The sequence below is a fragment of the Ixodes scapularis genome, unplaced genomic scaffold (assembly GCF_016920785.2).
Source record: "Ixodes scapularis isolate PalLabHiFi unplaced genomic scaffold, ASM1692078v2 PGA_scaffold4__175_contigs__length_147842914, whole genome shotgun sequence".
Classification (NCBI taxonomy): domain Eukaryota; kingdom Metazoa; phylum Arthropoda; class Arachnida; order Ixodida; family Ixodidae; genus Ixodes; species Ixodes scapularis.
In genome coordinates this window covers 114,075,025-114,094,864 of record NW_024609879.1, presented here as the reverse complement: position 1 = coordinate 114,094,864, position 19,840 = coordinate 114,075,025, and the positions used below count along the sequence as shown (strand labels likewise).

General features: G+C 44.6%; 2 non-coding genes across 2 annotated transcripts; one reads left to right on the top strand and one right to left on the bottom strand.

Annotated features, from left to right (window-relative positions):
* Positions 1 to 5,890: 5,890 nt before the first annotated feature.
* LOC115324309 lies at positions 5,891 to 6,050 on the bottom strand. Its single transcript, XR_003919295.2, has one exon. It is a non-coding gene; the product is annotated as a U1 spliceosomal RNA (small nuclear RNA).
* Positions 6,051 to 10,262: 4,212 nt separating this feature from the next.
* LOC115324307 lies at positions 10,263 to 10,427 on the top strand. Its single transcript, XR_003919292.2, has one exon. It is a non-coding gene; the product is annotated as a U1 spliceosomal RNA (small nuclear RNA).
* Positions 10,428 to 19,840: the final 9,413 nt, after the last annotated feature.

Sequence of the window (19,840 nt, the reverse complement as noted above, 5' to 3'; positions counted from 1 at the left end):
GGGACCGAATCTGGCTTACTCTGAATTAAATAAAAAAGAAAAGCCTCATTCCCTCCTACTTCACGTTATTCCTATGCGGGGAGCATACAAAACCCTGAAAAACCGAATTCCGCACACGAAATCCACACACTCCGATCAACGCCCACAACGCTTCCGACACGCACTGGGCGCTGCCATCTTATCGCTGACGCCAGAGATTTGGTTTGGTTACGTCATAGATTTGGCCTGGTCACGTGTCTAGTGGTCAAAATTGTACAACATGGCGGCGGTCAATTGGAGGTCACTTTCAGCTGCCAGTTTATCACTCTAATGCCCTATACCTCGTTGCTGTTACGTCACGGCGCGGTGGTGGCGCGTCGGTCGCACTTCCGGTCTGGGACTGTGGGCAGAAGTCCCCATGCCAGACGTGTATTCCTGTGTTGTTTTGAAAGGAATCAGACAAAAACCTGCCTTCTCGTCAAAACTCCGCGACTGGGGCCGTACCAAAAGTGTCGAGAAAGGTTTGAAGGTCAGTTTTCACGTGCTCGGTTCGTCTGAGAATCTGGATATCTGCCGTGAAAAGGGGAAAGCCGACGCCGTCGGACAACGATTGCTTGGGCGGGAAGCACTTTGGGTTGAATTCACAAATACTTATGGTCGTCAGATCTATTTGTTTTGTTCTAACATGAACGCCAGAAAACCGTCCAGTTGTGCGGACCACATGCGGACTACGTCTATTGCGCCTTCAAGTTCAAACGGCCACCTGATCTTTCAAACTGTCGTCTGCTCTTTCAAATGTTCCTGCGTGTCGTCTGCTCTCTTAGACGACACCGGCCCGTAGAACAGTTGTTGGCCCGGTGCTTGCGATAAGAAGTGCAGGCCTCAAAAGACTTAAATTTGAAGGTTGGTAAGCAAGCTCGATAAAACAGTAGATACAAGGAGATGTTGATCAATGTTTCCAGTAACAATCACCGACTTGTTAGGCCTAATTCACTTGGTCCGATCCTGCTTGCTATTTTCAGCATCGACGTCGACCATTTCAGCTACGGTTCAGGCCTTTGCAGCTCGAGCGACGTCGCGACTGAAAATTGCGTGCGAAATATCATGCGAATCAGGCTTCAGCGTACATAATGCGGCGTCCACGCGGAATGAATCGCCACATGTCACATTATTCACGCGAAGTTTTTCGGTGTAACGAGCCTCGGTAATTTCGCTGACGCCGCTCAAGTAGTCAGACATCGCCAGGAAGACGTAGAATCAACAATTCGAACGTGAAAAAGGGCAGGGGGACTTACACCGACGCCGAGAACATCGCGTTCCAATGATTTGTTTATGGGCGACGGTGAGCTTCTTGCCCACACCCTCATCACGCATGCGCGGCGCCGGTGGCGTCCGCTAGGGGCGCTCCGGTTTGTTTTTAAACATGAGTTGGTGTATAGGCAGAAAGGGCTTAGACCCGGACAAGCCGCACTATTGTGGCTTTTTGTACGTGCTCCAGACATCATTCTGCACTTGGTACTTGGTGATGTTAAATAATTGATTTGATTTGATTTTGATTTGAAAATTGACTTCTGGTACTGCATTTCTTTGGGTAAAAGTGAGTGCGTTTCTCCCTGCGCTCGATTATAAGAAAAAATATCAAGAAACATTCGTACGTACTAGGTCGCTTGGAACATTTCTCAGTCACGGAGTCGAAATAATTGGTCAGTTACGGCGTTCTTTTTTAATTCATGACGTTAAACAGCTACATACATGCATTTCTGTACACTGTCAGAGACTGTTATGTGCGAATACGGCGTCGGCGCTTTGCGGCATGGGCAAAATACGTGCCGAACGAACGAACGACATCGCGAAAATCAAAAGAGACGGCCAGCTCTACGCAGTAACACTGGACCTGTAACTCCCTGTGTATGTAGACGATCAAAATAAATCAAAGGCCACGTAATATAGTCCGATTTGCAATAAATTATTACTGCTTTGTTCTTTCTGCTCATGAAGTGTTCGAAGATGCTTGTTCTGCGTTCGAAACGTTACCCGCACGCTCGAAATGTTTGAAAATGGCGAGACGCCAGAGAACAAGTGCCCGTTAAAAGCTGCCTGGCATATAGGAAATAATAAAAATTACCTTTCATTGAATGTTTTATCCGCTTGTAAAGATACACGACGGGGTAATTTTCATATCGTGAATGGGCGGGCATATTAGCAATACACCGGGTGTAATTTTTTATTCGAAACAGTTAGAAAACAGAAAACAAAACAACAAAACAGAAAGGGTGCAAACTGCAAACTGCTAGCTGAATGTCGTCTTCGCTGGGTGTTTGTCGAGTTCGGCGGACATTAGAAGAGCGAGTAACCGCCGCAGTCTGTTGAGTAATTGACTAAAATTCGTGAATTATATTCTTAATTAGTGAAAATTAACATAGGGTTTGAATGAGAAACTTGCTGAGCCTCATCGAAAACCACTAAATCCGTCAACTTAAGAACGACTTAAAGCACGTGGGAAACGCGGGGTTACACCAAAGTTGCCACTCATGCAGTAGGCGCAAAACCAGCAGTGGGTAAACGCGAATGATTAGATATCATCCGCATTCATCCACAGCCCAAGGGCCTGAATCTGCACACTTGGCGTAAACGTCGGCGAGAAATCCGGCGGCTTTGGCCGGCGCCAAGGTCGAGGGTGACGTTAGCCAATCATGGACGCCGTACTTCTCGCCGACTTTTTCGCCAATTGTCCAAATTAGGGCCCCAGGATACTTCACGAAAAAGGCGGCGAGAAATCCGGCGGCCGTGATTGGCCAACGCCAAGCAAGGTCAAGTGTGGCGCCAATCAATCGGGGCCACCGGATTTCTCGCCGACTTTTTCGCCAATTGTCCAAATTAGGGCCCCAGGATACTTCACGAAAAAGTCGGCGAGAAATCCGGCGGCCGTGATTGGCCAACGCCAAGCAAGGTCAAGTGTGGCGCCAATCAATCGGGGCCACCGGATTTCTCGCCGACTTTTTCGCCAATTGTCCAAATTAGGGCCCCAGGATACTTCACGAAAAAGTCGGCGAGAAATCCGGCGGCCGTGATTGGCCAACGCCAAGCAAGGTCAAGTGTGGCGCCAATCAATCGGGGCCACCGGATTTCTCGCCGACTTTTTCGCCAATTGTCCAAATTAGGGCCCCAGGATACTTCACGAAAAAGTCGGCGAGAAATCCGGCGGCCGTGATTGGCCAACGCCAAGCAAGGTCAAGTGTGGCGCCAATCAATCGGGGCCACCGGATTTCTCGCCAACTTTTTCGCCAATTGTCCAAATTAGGGCCCCAGGATACTTCACGAAAAAGTCGGCGAGAAATCCGGCGGCCGTGATTGGCCAACGCCAAGCAAGGTCAAGTGTGGCGCCAATCAATCGGGGCCACCGGATTTCTCGCCGACTTTTTCGCCAATTGTCCAAATTAGGGCCCCAGGATACTTCACGAAAAAGTCGGCGAGAAATCCGGCGGCCGTGATTGGCCAACCCCAAGCAAGGTCAAGTGTGGCGCCAATCAATCAGGGCCGCCGGATTTCTCGCCACCTTTTTCGCCAAGTGTTCAGAAGCCCCTAGTTTTGACAATACATCCATCTCATTAGGCGTTCCACGCATGCGTGATGCTACTATAACTGTAGTCATAGCCTCCTCTATACTCACAAAGCCTGGCAGTTCGACAACGGAGCCATATAGAGTGCCCAGTCGCAGATTTGGAGCGCGAGGATCTGGTCGCACAGAGCATCAAAGAGCTATTTCTCGGGAAACCTGGACGCCAGAGCACAGCTTTTGCAGCGGCGAGGACCCGAAACAAACTTGTTTGCTCGGGACAAGTGTGGTTTGGCGTCTCGCCGCAGCGGGGCGCCAGTCATGTGGCTCTCCTCTCATCCGTTGTCTGCCGCTCCAGCTTTTCCATTTCGGCGGCCACTTCCGACCTGCCAAGCTTCGTCAGTATAGACGCTTTACACACGCGCCAAATTACAGCCGCCATTGCTGACCTTCTCTTGTCTTACCGAGATGCCGAGCAACTGAAACGGTAGTTGACGATCCTCTACAAAGGCCGATGCTTTAGAAAAGGACACAGTTAAATCTAGTATGGCTATAACCTGACCTGCTATGGTAATGATGAAGTGAAATAAACGGAATAAGTGGAAACAAAAACTGAAGGTCAGTTATGGCGGCGTCCATGCACAGCTGCTGCAAAGCGTCTATATAGGAGGCTAATGCTGTAAATCACAAGTGGTGGGCGCCCGTGCACGAGACAGCTCGTGCCGTCTCGTGCTCTGTTCGCGTAGACCTCCAGTATGGTTGTCGCGCATGCAGAAAGACTGCAGTTCCCACGATGGCGTGGCGACAGTGGTGGCGTACTCAAGTGAGCTGGTGAGATCGGCCTTTATAGATCATTTGCTATATTACCCGATCATCAAGGAGAATGCAGGAATCGGTGTTCCACGCGCCACGCGCGCACGCCTTCCCCGTATAAAAGATTCGAAGTAAATAACCAAAATAAAGTGTTGACGCGCGTGCAAGATGCCATTTGTTTTAGATATTTGCTTTAGAAAAGTTACTACTGCTGACGCCAGCACGTGCGGTGCGTGGAACGCCAATGCCGACATACTTCTTGATGCTTGGGTAATATAGCAATAGGTCTATTAGCGGCGAGATGTTTTTGTGGCGCCTTCCTACGGTTTCCCCTTGTGACGTCATTACCTTGCAAACAACAAGTTCGATGGTGTTTGTAAGTAGCATGGTGGAAGCTTGAAATCATTGCGCTCTCAAAGGAACACTGCAACACCGTCAAAATTAAAGTTCTTTCATTCCTCTTATTTCCGTCGATGATAAATCCCCTTCCCGACGTCATAGTCAGCGTTCTGCCAATCGTGGAAGGCCGACCACAGCGACGCTTTCGGTCGCGCACGGGGCTAATTGCTAAATTACTTAAGCATCAAGGAAAATGCAGAGGTTGGTGTCCCACGTGCCACACACCTTCCCCGTATGAAAGATTCAAAGTAAATGCCAAGCAATATTGCCAACCTCCGCAGTCGTTTCTTTCCCAATTTTTATCAGAAAAGTCCCTAAAGTTCCCTAGATCTACAGAAAAAGTGTAATTTGCGTCAATATTGAGTTTATCGTTATGGAATAGCTTAAGAATAGATTCCTGTAGTTGAGTGACCATTTGAAGGGTAAACATGCTTCGGAAAAACCTTTTTACATAATTAGACTTTGTTACACTGGCCTTGTGTGGCCCCACCAAAATCGCTGTTGTTACCACTGGAGATTTTCTTTGGCACCGACAACATACGAAGAAGCCGTCTTCCCACTACGCTCGGCCGGCACGAGGAGGAAAAAGGGAAGGAACGTGTTTCTGAAGCCTTCTTAAACCCATTAGAAACAATTCCCTAGATTCGAACAAATTTACCTTCGCCTCTAAACGACGACAGAAATCCCTTAACCTAGGGAAAAGTCCATAAGGTTGGCAGCACTGATACCAAAAATAAAGGGTTGACGAACGCGCTGCAAGGTGCAGCTTGCTTTAGGCACTTCCTTTCGAAAATTTACTACTACTGAGGCAAGGACGTGCGGCGCGTGGGACACCAATCCCTGCATTCTCCTTGGTGCTCTGGCAATTTACCTGAAGTCGAAGAGAAATCCTTCACCATGTTGAATAAACCTGAGACTGGGGCAGAAATGAACATAAAAGTGGAAGGACAGAAAGGGACAGGACGACGTCGAACTCGTTCGGCCGTGATTGGACAACGCCACACCTGACCTTACGCCGGCAAGGCTAGGTCAGGGCCCGTTTTCCATATCCACTCACACGCGCGATAGCAGTCGGAGGAAGAAAACATGTGACGCCGCGCGTTAGAACGCTGGACTAGTTCTTTCTTTGGCACTTGATTACGGAGGGGGATAGCGCGAACGCTGCTCCCCCACTACCAAAAATTGCATGTCCCATCTATCTCAGTTTGAGAAAGTGGCAGGGGTCAACACGACCGGAGTGCAATGACCGCGCCTCGCCCTGAGGGCTCTGCCTCATTGATCACAGATGCCCCGACACCAGTATGAAAAGGTAGAGCGAGAAAACAGAGGTCTTTCCAGACGAGGTCCCTGTTTGCTTCTGTGAGTTGGTTTAGATTATTTAGATAAAAGTTAATATATATAATATTTTGAGCACTTTTGATTCAGTGCTGAACGATGCCCAGGGGTTTGCCAACGTTCTCTTATCTGTCTAATCTTGTATTTTGGCAGGTATATTTCTTATCGCGATTTCCATGGGTCGTTTTGGAGCGCGCCGGGATCGACTTTCCTGGAGCGCGCCCATTTCATGGGCGATCGGGATCGAGACGGATGTGTTCCACCCGTCATTTTGGATCAGCTTTCACTCCAGCAGTGTTTTAGGCGTTACCGAAAAAGAGTAACGAAATCCGTTACTTGTTACTCGCAAAATAAAGGAACCCGTTACCGACCCATGATACCTCAAGATAAAATGAACGCGCTACCGTTACCGATACAAAGTAATGCTCGTTACTTTTGCCTCACTTTTTATTGGCGTTTTTCTGGCGACAGCGTTTTTCGTCGACAAGACAAAAGACGTAAGCGTTTTTTTTTTCTTAAAGGGAAGTTGAGACACTTTTTTCAGCAAATGAGACAGAGGTGGATTCTGGCGTAGTTCTATCCTGCGAATCTGAATATCACGCTCGTTTTCCCCCGAAGATGTAACTAAATGCGAGGAAACACGAAAAACCTCCGTCCAGTGGTGACGTCATAAGAGGACCTTTCGGCCGCCAAGCGCCTGTCACTCGAGGGTCGCCCGTGCAATCGCAAGCTTGCCAGGTGCATTCCCCCGCACTGGCACCCAGTCGTGACGTATTTTTCTGCCCTTGTAATAAAAAATAAATAGTAAGAGTGCCCAGCTTTGATTGGCGGTGCATGTGCCCGGAAGCGGAGATTTCGAAAACTCTTTTTTTCTGGAGAGGACGGGGGGGGGGGGGGGGGGGGGGGGGGGGGGGGGGGGGAGGACGTGACACTCCGTGAAGAGACACTTTTGAAAAAAGATTTTCCGCAACCTCCATGCACCAAATTAAAAGAAAAAAATTGACCTTTGAGATCTAGGAGCTCAAATGAAGGCGATTTAGTGTGTTTCCTCAAATACAAGAACTATATAGGCGAAAATACATTTTCTTACATTTTTTAAGCGAGAGCGAAAAATGATTAAGAATAAAATTTGTTTCTCCACTTGCACCACGAAACGGTATAACTGGTTTAAACCAATTAAAAATGAATAAATAGGGTCTAATATAGCACCAAAAACAATATTTTCATTTGAAAGTCAATCAACAAAGGAAGACAAGGAGGCAGCGAAACTACTATATCGGGTACGGGCTTGTGTTTTATCAGCTGGCTTTTTTAGAGTATAAAGTCAGGGTAATAATGGCGTATTTTAATACTATTCAGTTTTGTGCCGCTTATGTTATGTCTTGGTTAAGGCGACGACGAGCTTTCTTCATTGGTTTCTTTTGCTTGTGCTATTATTTTTTTTTCAATCTGTATTATAAACGAAGACAAATATGTATTAGCGGTTTATTAAAGTTTGAATCTTTGTTTATTTTATTACTTAAGGTTTAATCAAAATAATTGTGCCAAACTTTCTTTTTTTTTTTTCGCGTATTCTAGAGCTAAAATTTTGTAAAAATGGATTCGAATATTTTCCTCCCATGAAGTTATAATGTAGCCATAGAGGTTTGTGGTCCGCCCAGTGGTAGTCTCACTTTGTTTCGAGAGGTATACTTTCGCCTGTGTTCCGTCCAATATACCTCAAAGTAATTCAAAACGAAGTCCTTTTCAGGTCTCCGCTCCAAACCGCGCCACGGCGGTTTCTGCTTTTATCTGTTTCTTTTTTTTTTTTCCATTTCTAAATGAAATATTATATATTGTAATCATAACCTATTTCAGCCACCAATCTTTCCACTTTCCTTTTCTTTTCTTTTTTATTTTATTTTGCTTACTCAGGTAATATTTAAATTAGTTCGTTCGATCTCGTACGTGTATCCTAAATTTTCTTATATATATATATATATATATATTGCTTGGAAGGAGTGATTGCATAATTATTTATTAGTTTAATCAATGGGAAGGCGTCCACCGATCCCTGAGGAGTTCTCATGTTCCAATGGGCGATCCGGACGAGGTGGAGCGCCTTTGTTCGGATCGCGTGGTCCGGCCATCTCGGATCTGGTCTTCTGATTTCGCGGCGCCCTTCAGTATGACCAGTTGAGGTCACCATTAGTAAGCGCAGACGCAGACCTGCCGCGTGGTGAAAGCACAACGAACGAAAGTGTTATCATCAAATACTTTTGAGAGATTTTTATCGTGCACTCGTCTAATGGGATTGGGCGCATTGCAATGAGTATTCTGATCTACTTGGTGTACTGAAATAAAGTATTTCAATCAGATTTGGTGTGTTTCAGGCAACTGTACTAATCCGCCATGTTTGATGAATATTAATCAATCGCATTTTTCACGTTGATTTTTTTTCATTAATCGAGCGTTCTAACAATTTACTTTGTGTAATCAGGTACTTTAATAAAATGCTTTTGTGTCGGCAGTAAATACGTTAGGTCACCCATTTCTAGTAAACAAGACGACATTCCGCATAAAAAAGTATCTAAAGGTGAAAAAAACACTCTTAAGGCCCGTTCGCACTCTTGCGACTGCTTGCGACCTCTTAAACCTGGGTTCCTTAAACTTCTTAAACCAGAGAACACACTGACGCCATCTATTGGGAAGCAATATAAACTCGGTGGTCCGGCATATTTTTTTTTTATTTCCCGCGCAATATCCTTTTTTTTTTTTGGCTCGAAAAGCTTTTGTCAATGTTATAAACGAGCCTTTCTATGGGTATTACGTACATTTGACCTCGGAAATCCCGCAAAACTTTCGCTTTTGTGAAATGCAGTTCTAGGGTCACCGCATAGATGGCGCCACAATGTCAGTGTGCTCCCTCATTCTAGAAACATTTAAGAAGTTGTAAGAGATCTCGTCTCTCTCAGTCGTACTCGGTCGCAAGAGTGTGAACGGGCCTTTAGACGATTTCTTGATTTCAATAAGAAAACTGAAGAATAAAAACATCATCCCTTTAAAAAAGAACTAGAACGAAAAAAAAAATTATTAAAAAAAATCTGAGGACACCTAGCCACTTAATAGTTGTTAATGCAAAAACATGAATGTCCAAATGAACGCCGCGTAGTGTTCCGCGCTGTTTTGCGTCCGCCGACGTTGTAGATGCTTTAGTCGGCGCAATGTTCGCCGGCGAGCAGAATCAGCAGAGCGCTCGCCACCGTGTTCCTTTTAACGCCGCGATGGAGTTGCTGTATAGGTTCCCTACGGGAGTCAGAGTTGCGCGTTCATCCTCGTAGCGTCGGCTTTCCTGCACGGCATTTGGAGTCTGCTCCTCACGTGACTGAATTCGGCGAATAGCGCTCTTTCTGCTCCTTTCCTGGAAAACAGGAAAAGAGGAGAGGGCAAAAGCGGGGGAACGTACGCCAAGGCGCTTGCACCGTCGGCGAAGCGGCCGTACTGGTGGCTTTCATGCACGCATTTGGAGTCTGCTCATCACGTGATCGGATCTCAACGAATAGCGGCGCCGCGGCACTTGGAAAACAGACGCGCAATTTCGAAACTCAACTCCTCGGGACCCGCAGCACCCGCGAAACGGAGTTTATTCTCTGTTTCGCGGCTACAGACTACATACAGGCTTCGCTCCATGGGACAGGAAACTTTAGATGCCGTTTGGCGCGGCTTCAAGAGCTGGTAACGCCGCTTTGCCCCATAAAACAACAATTGCTCTAACAAAAAAAAAAGTTTTTTTTTTTTGTGAACCATATTTACGTTTACAGCACTGGTGGAATGTAAAGTGCCTTCATGTGCGCAAATCGCACATGAAGGCTCCCTAGTGGAGTGGGAGCTGAACCGAAACGGCGGGTGGGACACGTCCGTCTCGATCCCGATCGCCCATGAAAACGGCGCCCTTCAGGAAAGTCAATCCCGGCGCGTTCCAAAATTACCAATGGAAATCGCGATAAAAAATATACCTGCCAAAATAAGAGATCATGCAGATAAGAGAACGTTGGCAAACCCCTGGGCATCGTTCAGCACTGAATCGAAAGCCCTCAAGATATAATATATATTAACTGTTATTTAAATAATATAAGCCAACTCACCGAAGCAAACAGGGACCTCGTCTGGAGAGACCCCTGTTTTCTCACTCTACCACTTCATACTTACCTGGTGTCGGGGCATCTGTGATCAATGCGGCAGAGCCCTCAGGGCGAGGCGCGGCCATTGCACTACGGCCGTGTTGACCCCTGCCACTTTCTCAAACTGAGATAGATGGGACATGCAAGTTTTGGTAGTGGGGGAGCAGCGTTCGCGCTATCCCCCTTCCCATTCAAGTGCAAAAGAAAGAAGTGATCTAGCCATTTTGTTCTTAGCCCGAGATTGAGGCAGGAAAAGAGAAAATTAATGATATTGTAGTGAGTGCGCAGGCGAGCTGGTGGAAATTAACCATTGTGATGTTAGCCTGAGACTGAGGCAGGAAAAGAGGAAGTTTCAAAGTAGAAGAAAAAGGAACAGTCGAGGATACGTCTCTAACACAGTCTCAGTCTCAGGCTAACATCACAATGGTAAAAGAGGAAAGTTTCCAAGTAGAAGAAAAATGAACAGTCGAGGACACGTTTCTATATCAGAGACGTGTCGTCGACTGTTCATTTTTCTTCTACTTTGAAACTTTCCTCTTTTCCTGCCTCAGTCTCCGGCTAAGAACAAAATGGTTAACATTAGTGATGGGACGAATATTTATCCGAATCAAGATTCGGAAGAGTAGCCGAATCTCAAGCGAATCGGAAAAGTTCGGAAAGATTTGGAGCGTTGCCATGGCTGCCAGATCACGTTAATGAGTGTTTCAACTTTTTATGATATTAAATTAACTAAATTTTATGAAGTGCACAAAATAATATTGTAATATATTATCATAGTTATAAATAAAACGTTGCGCTTTGTTTATATTATTTCGGATGTTTGTCGAGAACCCAGCCAGACATCGTGGGAAAATTTAAATGGTTTCGGTTTCGGACCGATGCTTCGTGAACGTGGAAATACAAGTGCATGTTTTCATCGCCGCAAGAGATGCCGCCGTACGTGCTGTTCGGAATTGACACATTTCATGTTCATATTTACCGTTATAATGGCACACAACTGAGTATGTTCGACTCGATTATCTTCAGTGTGTGTCCACTGAGGTATTATCGGAACAAGGGAAACAACTTGATTCCTGAAACTCCTTGCGCCGTACCCTGCACTGCATTTGTACCTTTCTGGTTAATGATATCCGATTCAGTTAGTGTATGTTTCGACGTTAGACACCCCTGTGTTGTTCCTTTTTCGTCAAATAAAGTTCACGTCCACAAAGCTTGCCGCCGAGAACGGAGAAACGACAGTGCGAATTAGCGACGTTTTTCTTCCCCACCGGTGCCGGTACGCGGTCGAAGTTATTACGAACATTCATGTCGCTCTCGCGCCTTACAGATACTGACATACGCAGCTCTAGAGAAGGAGACGAATCATTTCCTTGCCTAAATATATTTATTGTGCGTTGCACCACATTATGTGTAATACGCAGCATTTCGCCACATTTTACCGATCACCGCGAAACCGCACAGAAACCGAGACCGTGCATTGGTTAGGCCTACGTCAACCACACCGATCAGCTCAGCTGGATCTGGGCGTGTGCCAGGGTTTAAAATAACAGTACCATACAACTTACGACGTACGTTGAAATAAACAAGACGAAATCTGGTTATATGCACTAACAGTACCTAAAAACAAACACAACTGACCGCGTTCACGAGCTTTAAGCGCGATCCAAACCAACGCTTCTTTTTGCGCCTGTAGGTCGTGCGGCTGCGGATGTGACGCATTTCGTGGCGTTTTTGCTGTTTCCGGGCGCGCTTTCTGAGTCAGAACCGTGCGCTTTGGTTTGGACGGGCGAAACTTCGGGCGAGCGCGCACGCGCGCACGCAGGCACGAGCGCACAAGCAAAGTGCAACTGCGACAGACTGGCCGGCCAGACGGCGAGAGAAAGAGATCGCGTTGTCATGTTGGAAGAGAATAAAAGGGGGGGGGGGGGGGGGGGAGGAGAGGGCAGCCAGACGGCGAGAAACGCGGAGCCGGAACTAGCTTGCCCTCCACCGATTGGCCGGGACACAGGAGCGCCCTACTACGTCACCGCGCGTTTTTGTGCGCGTTGAGAAAGAAGTTGAATTCAACCAACTTTTTTATGCGCGCCCGGAAGGAGCGAAGAAGCGGCGCGACGTCACGAAAATACGTCACATCCGCAGCCGCACGACCTACAGGCGCAAAAAGAAGCGTTGGTTTGGATCGCGCTTTACGACAAGGGTCACGCTGCCTTTGCTGCCGTCTTCAACCAGCGACGAATCGGACAAATCTCCGAATCTGCCGAATATTCGTCGCGGGGAGTTCGGAAATTCCGAATCTGGGCGAATCCGAATCTCCGGTGATTCGTCCCATTACTAGTTAACATCCACCAGCTCGCCTGCGCGATCACTACATTATCCTTAACTAATCTAGCGTTCCAACGCGCGCCGTCATGAGTCTTCTTCCTTCGACTGCTATCGTGCGTCCCGAGCGGAAGTATGGCTAACTGGATATTGAAACCTGGGGCCCTAGCCTGGCCGGCGTAAGGTCAGGTGTGATGTTGTCCAATCACAGCCGAAGGATTTCTGGTCGACTTTTGGTAAATTGCCAGACCACGTAGGTGGGGGGGAGAACGCAGGGATTGGTGTTTCACGAACCGCACGCCGCACGTCATGTAACTAAATATTGTGACGTGCGGCGATGGAATTCTTTGGACAAAAATATTTTTTCTTTTTATATGAACGTTATGTTCTTCTTTCCACCACACAGGTGCACCGTATATTATATAACGCTCTGTGGAATGCAGACCACATTTTCCAATTTGGCTCCCGCTCAGCCCCCCATGTACAGACGAAAAACGAGCTAGATTAAATGTGTGTTTAAGTACTTTCTTTTTTTAGATATGTTGCGTGCGGAATAAATGATAAACGGGGGCCAGGAACGATTCTTAAGATTTTGAATTCCTGTTTGAATCTAAATTATTGTTGTTAAACTTGATTTGTGGAGTAATTAAATGTTAACTGTCTTTCTTTTGCCTATTGGGTTATTTGGTTTATGGTTACCCACTCCCTTGGGAGGTCAACTTTTGAACCCTTGTCTACAGAACAAAATTTTAGGTCTGTCGGTTAAATGAGGAGGAACAACATGCCTACATTGTTTAGTTAATCTATTGTACTCCACATTTGTATTTCCTATATATGTAGCGGAATGCCTAGAGGGTGCGGCTATGGAACGTTTTTTCTAAAAAGTCATTTATTTCTATAAATTTTCTCTTCTGCAAAATGGTCTTCTATGTCTTCTACAAAATGTCAACATTTTTTATAAAAGACATCCGTAAAGTGGCAAAAAAGTTTCATAGTCGCATTCCTTATTAAATTTCAGTCAGGACAAGGGAAGAACGAGTCTTCCCTGTTTTGCCATATATCAAACGATAGATTGACTAAAATGAAATTTATACCAAAAAGTGGAACGGGGAAAAATGTGTTCGAAGTGCTCCAAACCATACCTTTTCTTTAGCTTTGGTGGACAGAAAATAATTTATAAAAAATAACTATGCAATGTGAATTAATTACAACCTTTTGGGAATACTCTCTAGATGCTGGTGGATGTAAATATGTCATTTTTCAAAATCAACTATTGTTTGCAAACATTTTTTTCTTCCGGGCAGTGTCTCTCCTTCAAACAATTTCGGAGCGCGTTTCAATTTCCCGGCGGGAGAATTCGTCTGCTATAAGCACTACATCGTCTACAAATTCCTGTCTATTGGAAGGTTAGCATTTAATATGTCGTGTATTATAATATTCCATAATAAGGAAGTTAGCGGAGGTACTTGTGGGCATTCCAAAGTTGCTTTCCTTTGTAGTTGATTAGGCTCTAAATTATAGTGTACAGTTTTATCTATAAAGAATAAGTGAGGTAGAGAATATATATTTGGTAGGCAGTTATGTTTCCTAAAAAATGATAGAATTAAAGGGTAGCATACTGAGGTAAATACTCTTTGAAAATCTAGTGATATTATTGTACATATTTTTAGGTTTAGTTTCATTTTATGAATATATTGAGTTAAGTTATATAGTGCTTTTGTGGAAGATTTGTTATAGGTAAATCCAAATTGATTTGGGTGTAATAGGTGTGATTTGTTTTTAAAAATTGTGTATTACAAAGTAATCGCACTAAGACTTTACCAAGTAGGGAATTTAAACAGATTGGTCTATGTGAAGTTGTAAGATTATTGGGACGTTCTGGCTTATTTAATAGAATTACTTTGCCTACTTTTCATACCTTTGGAAAATAGCCTGATTTTAAACACGAGTTAAATATATTTATGTAAAATGTGGATGATGAGTCCATATTTGCATTGTAATAGTACTTGTTATTTTATCCACCCCAGGGTTAGTGTTTGTACGTAAATGATTGATGATGGTATTTATTTTCTGGTAATTGAATATAGTCGTCTGCATTTACTGGGAGTTCAAATATTTTATTTCCTGTATTAATTAAAATATCAGAGTCCGTGAATACGTCGTCTTTTTGAAAAGGTTATTTGGTATATAATTTTTTTTTATTATAGCAGCAATGTGATGCTGGTTCCGTCTGTTTTGGTTAATGGGCGTTTAAAAAGTGGTGTCTTAAGGCCTGTTCACACTCTTGGAACCGAGTTAGACTGAGAGAGACCAGACCGGTTTTTAAGCCTCTTGCGACTTCTTAGGACTAGGGTGCCTACATGTTTCCGCCGCTCCGCTGTTTAGGGTGGCGACAACGTTTGTGGTACCTGTTGCCGACAAACCAGTGTTGCCTACCTCGTTACCATGGCAACCTCCGCTGTTTTCGTCGTCCATTTTGTCACACTCGCCGGTCGTGCGCTCGGACTACATCGCTAATCCTCGTTAGGGCTAGGGAGCGCTCACCGCTCCCGTTCCGACGGCGTGGTTTCGGCGTTCAATGTCGGTCTTGCGTTCCATTTTGACGCGGGAAGTCGCGTTTCGATAAAAGCAACGCACGCTTCCTGCTCGCAACTTCAGAATATGAAACATCCGAATAAACAGTGCGACATGTCGCTCTGTTTATTGGGCCCTTCAAAACTTTTTAAAAGGTTTGAGGGAGCCTTCAAGAATTTTTAACAGGCTTGACGTACCCCTTAAGGGAGTCTAAGGGCCCATCAAAACGTTTTGATGGGTTCGACGTACCCTTTAAGAAAGTCTAAAGTGCCCCTCAAAACCTTTTGAAAGGTTTAGGGGGACTACAAAGATTTCTTAAAAGGTGTGAAGGACCCTTTAAGATTCCTTGATGCGTTTTGGGCCACGCCAGAATCTTTCTTAAAGGGTTGTCATGCTGTACGCTGTTGAAGAAGTAGAGGTGGAAAAAGAGCGGAGAGGCTCGGGCTGGAAGAGCTCGCGGCAAGGACTATTTGGCTGCGATCCGAACAAGCGACCGGCTGTGCTTGGCGATGCTCCAAGCAGGCACCGGCGGGCTGAACCACAGTTTCGACGGTGAGCTGAGCAATTCCCGAAGCGGCAGACTTCGACGGTGAGCTGACCAATTCCCGAAGCGACGGACATCGAGGGTGAGCTGACCAATTCCCGAGGCGACGGACTTTGACGGTGAGCTGACCAATTCCCGAAGCGACGGACTTCGACGGTGAGCTCTCCAATTCCCGAGGCGACGAACTTCGACGGTGAGCTGACCAATTCCCGAAGCGACGGACTTCGACGGTGAGCTGACCAATTCCCGAAGCGACGGACTTCGGCGGTGAGCTCTCCAATTCCCGAGGCGACGAACTTCGACGGTGAGCTGACCAATTCCCGAAGCGACGGATTTCGACAGTGCGGAAGTGACGACCTTCGAATATCGACCAAGAACCTGAAGGCTGAGGTCAACTTCAAACCTACCGTCAACGGGACTGATTATGAGATGGACCTCTTTATTGCAACTGTACATTTGTAATTAGTCGTGCTCTCTGATATAGAGCGGCAATACTTAAAGCGAGGAAGGCAAAGCAGTGACAATCTTGTATTGAACACGTGAGATGTATTTATTTTTTCCCTTCATTTATTTGGTATCGCATGTGTGCTATTTATACTGAATTCTAACATAAATCTTTAGATGAGAGTCAGTGTTGTGTCCTGTCGGTGATGTTTCACTTTGCCCTTGTTTTTTCACTGTTTTGTTTTCAATTCTGTCTGTATACCAAATAGCCCAAACTTCTGTGATAATCACTTCAATTGCTTTTTAATGGTAATTAAGTTATGTGATACAGCAGTCATGAATATTTTAACAGAGCTTGGTAACCAATGTGCAGGTCGTGAATATTGATTGAAGATAATTTAGTGTTTTGTACTTTGCATGTTAACTTGTTTTTTAGTGAGATTCCAGAATCACAAACTAGGTTTTTATGGTTTTTAAAGAGATGGTGCCATCGTAAAGTGTGACATCCATTATTTTAGTAAACCAGTGCTGAATGATGCCTTCTCATTGCAGCATAATAGTGAATATGCTGAAAATAGTGTGTTTCTGAACATGTGGCACTGAACCCAAACAGAAATTTGAAGTGTAGGAGTTCCGAGTTCTTACCTACATTATAGTTAGCTAGGTCATCGTCGTGCAGCATCTGCCACTAAATCTCTGTGTTTATCTCGACTTGCTGTAACAATTCGTTAGAATATGATCACGTTTTATATTGTGTGACCTACAACTTAAGTACAAATGTTTGTTCTGTGTATAACATTCAAATGAAATTTTGCTTTCATCCTACGTTGAAATCTTGTCTTGGTCAATTGTTTGAAATCATCTGGGCCTGCCATGCAGCTTTTTTAAAGCTGTATTCCTGGCTCGAGAGGTTTGTGAACACCTATACTCCATTTCAAACTTGGTACGCAATGCTGTCAAGGCTACTGGCACGAGCATGTGACTATATGATAAGCTTTGTGCACGCCTTTGCACTTGATGAAGCCACATGCGCATGTTAGTAGCCTTGACAGTGTTTTACACTAACTATGAAAGGGAGTATACAGAATTCAATTTCTGAGGGGCTAATGGGACTAAAGGGTTGATAGGTCTAAAGGGTTGATGGATCTAAAGGGTTTATGGATCTAAGGGGTTTGTGGGTCTAAAGGGTTTATGGGTCTAAAGGGTTGACGGGTCTAAATGGTTGACGGGTCTAAAGGGTTGACATGTCTAAAGGGTTTGAAGGGCTAAGAGGGTCCCATAACACATCAAGGCTGATGGGTTATTTCAATAGGGGTCTCTCTCGGTCGAAGTCCGTCGCAAGAGTGTGAGCGGGCCTTTAACTTTGTCAGAAGCGATTTTGTAAGGAACTCCAAATAGCGAACTTTTTGCATTTTCACGATAAAAGTTCCTCCATGATGTTATTTTAGCTAAATTTATCTTCTCTTTATATGATTATTTGAAATCGTAGTATTCTCTTTTATATAGTGGTTTTTGTTCTCTATCGTTACGTCTTTGATATCGTCTGCGTAACGCATAAACTTTTATTCTTATTTCTTTAAGTTCTGAGTTCCACTATAGTGTAGTATGCGCACTATATCTAACATTTCTTTCACAGCGTTATATCCATTTGTTAAATTTATGATAAAATCCATTTCATTTCTTCTATATTATTTCCCACGTTAAATCAGAGAAATAGTTAGAGTTTAACCAGATGATCATTTTTGATAAGTTCACAAAGTTTGGTTAGACCATTTATCGTTAATTTCCTTCGTGTTTGAATTTTTAATTCTGTTGCGGCAACAGAAATATATTGATGATTGCTCGAAGACTTTTTATTCAATATTTACCAGTGCGATATGGTATTAATTAGATTCCCTGAAACAATCATTAAATCTATTCAACTTTTACCATTACTTGTTCGAAAGGTTGGCGGAGAATGTTTATTAAGTGTGGAAAGGTTATCTATTATGAGAAATTCGCATAAGATTTCTCCTTTCTTGTCTTTGACCTTACTTCGCCATAGCTCATGTTTAGCATTAAAATCTCCCCCTATTATTGTTTTTATTTGTTAAAGAACGAAGAAAGTTATCTAATTTCTTTAAAGTTTGTTCAAAGTCAGATGTTGGAGATATATAAATATTTATTAATCCTATGCCGATATTCCTCTATGTACATGATAAGACAAGCAAACTATAGAAGGTATGTGGAATCAGTGCAATAATTAATGGCTTGGCGCCTACACTTCCTTTCAGCTTATGTCCAGACGCAGCTGACACTACGCGCTAACTGGACCAATCAAACAGCGTCAAAAGTGCGAGTCACTGGGCCGTTTTCGTTTATGATTGGTTCAGCAATGATAGAACACGTACACAAGCAGGACGAACATCACAATTGTTCCCTTTTGACGCTTTTAGATTGATCCCATCAGCTCGTAGCGTGGGTTGCGTCTGGACTTAGGGTAAAACAAAGTATGAACAGATGAAAAACAAATAATAAGAGTATCTTTTTTCAGGTTTTGAGAATATGACGAGTAACGTAACTACGTTACCAGTTTCTCGAAAAAGTGAGCGCAAGTACGTTACAGGTTACTGTTAAAGAAAAAGAGGTAACGAGTGCGTTACCACGTGACTTGTAACGCGTTAAAGGGTAACTGCAAAGAAAAAAAAAGTGTATTTTTAGACAGCCTAATTGGGACAAGCATGTCACAAAAGAAATTTTCTGCCAAAAACGAATTTTTTTACAGCTATATTTATTGCGCGAGACTGAGTTTAGTTTACGGCTATTTCGTCCGTTTTAAATCGCGCGCCACAAAGCTGGAGTGGCTGCTATACGTCACTCCGTGACGTATAGCAGCCACTCCGCGCGCGTCGAAAGAGCGGGAGTTTCGAATGTGGAAAAGATGTGACTCCGACTAAATTACGTCCTGCGGTGTAAATATTGCTGGAAAAAAATTATATTTTCGCGGAAGATTTTTTTTTGCGACTTGCTTGTCCTAAATAGGCTGTTTAAAAAAACACTTTTTTTTCTTTACAGTTACCTTTAACGCATTCTCTGCACCCTTCGATCTCAATCCGGATCTCGATCCAGATCCGAGAAAAGACGGTCCGCCGATTTCGGCGGATTCGACCGGTGGAAGCCAGCCTGGCCAGCCCCTCGGTACGCACACGTGACTTCTTTTCTCGCCGGGCATCTCACGTCCTCAGAAGAATTCGTAATGGCCGCTCGCGATGGGCCGCCCGTTTTACTGCTGAGAATGACGGGAAGGTGTCCGCCGATCCCGGAGGACTTCTTATGTTCCAAAGGGGGATCCAGAGGAGGCGGAGTGTCTTTGTTCGGATCGCGTGGTCCGGCCATCTCGGATCTGGTCTTCTGATCCCGCGGCGCCCTTCAGTATGACCAGTTGAAGTCGCCATTAGTAAGCGCAGACGAAGACCGGCCCCGGAGAAAGCACAATGGACGAAAGCGTTCTCATCAAATACATTTTGAGGTATTTTTATCGTGCACTCGCCTAATGACTTAGAGTACTGAAATAAAGTATTTCAGTCACATTTGGTGTATTTCAGTAAATGAACTAATCCGACACGTTTGGTGAATGTTAATTAATTGCATTATTCGCATTGAAATTTTTTTTTTATTAATCGAGTGTTCTAACAGCACTGTTCGACGCTTTCTGTCGTTATTCCTGCACCCTATAAC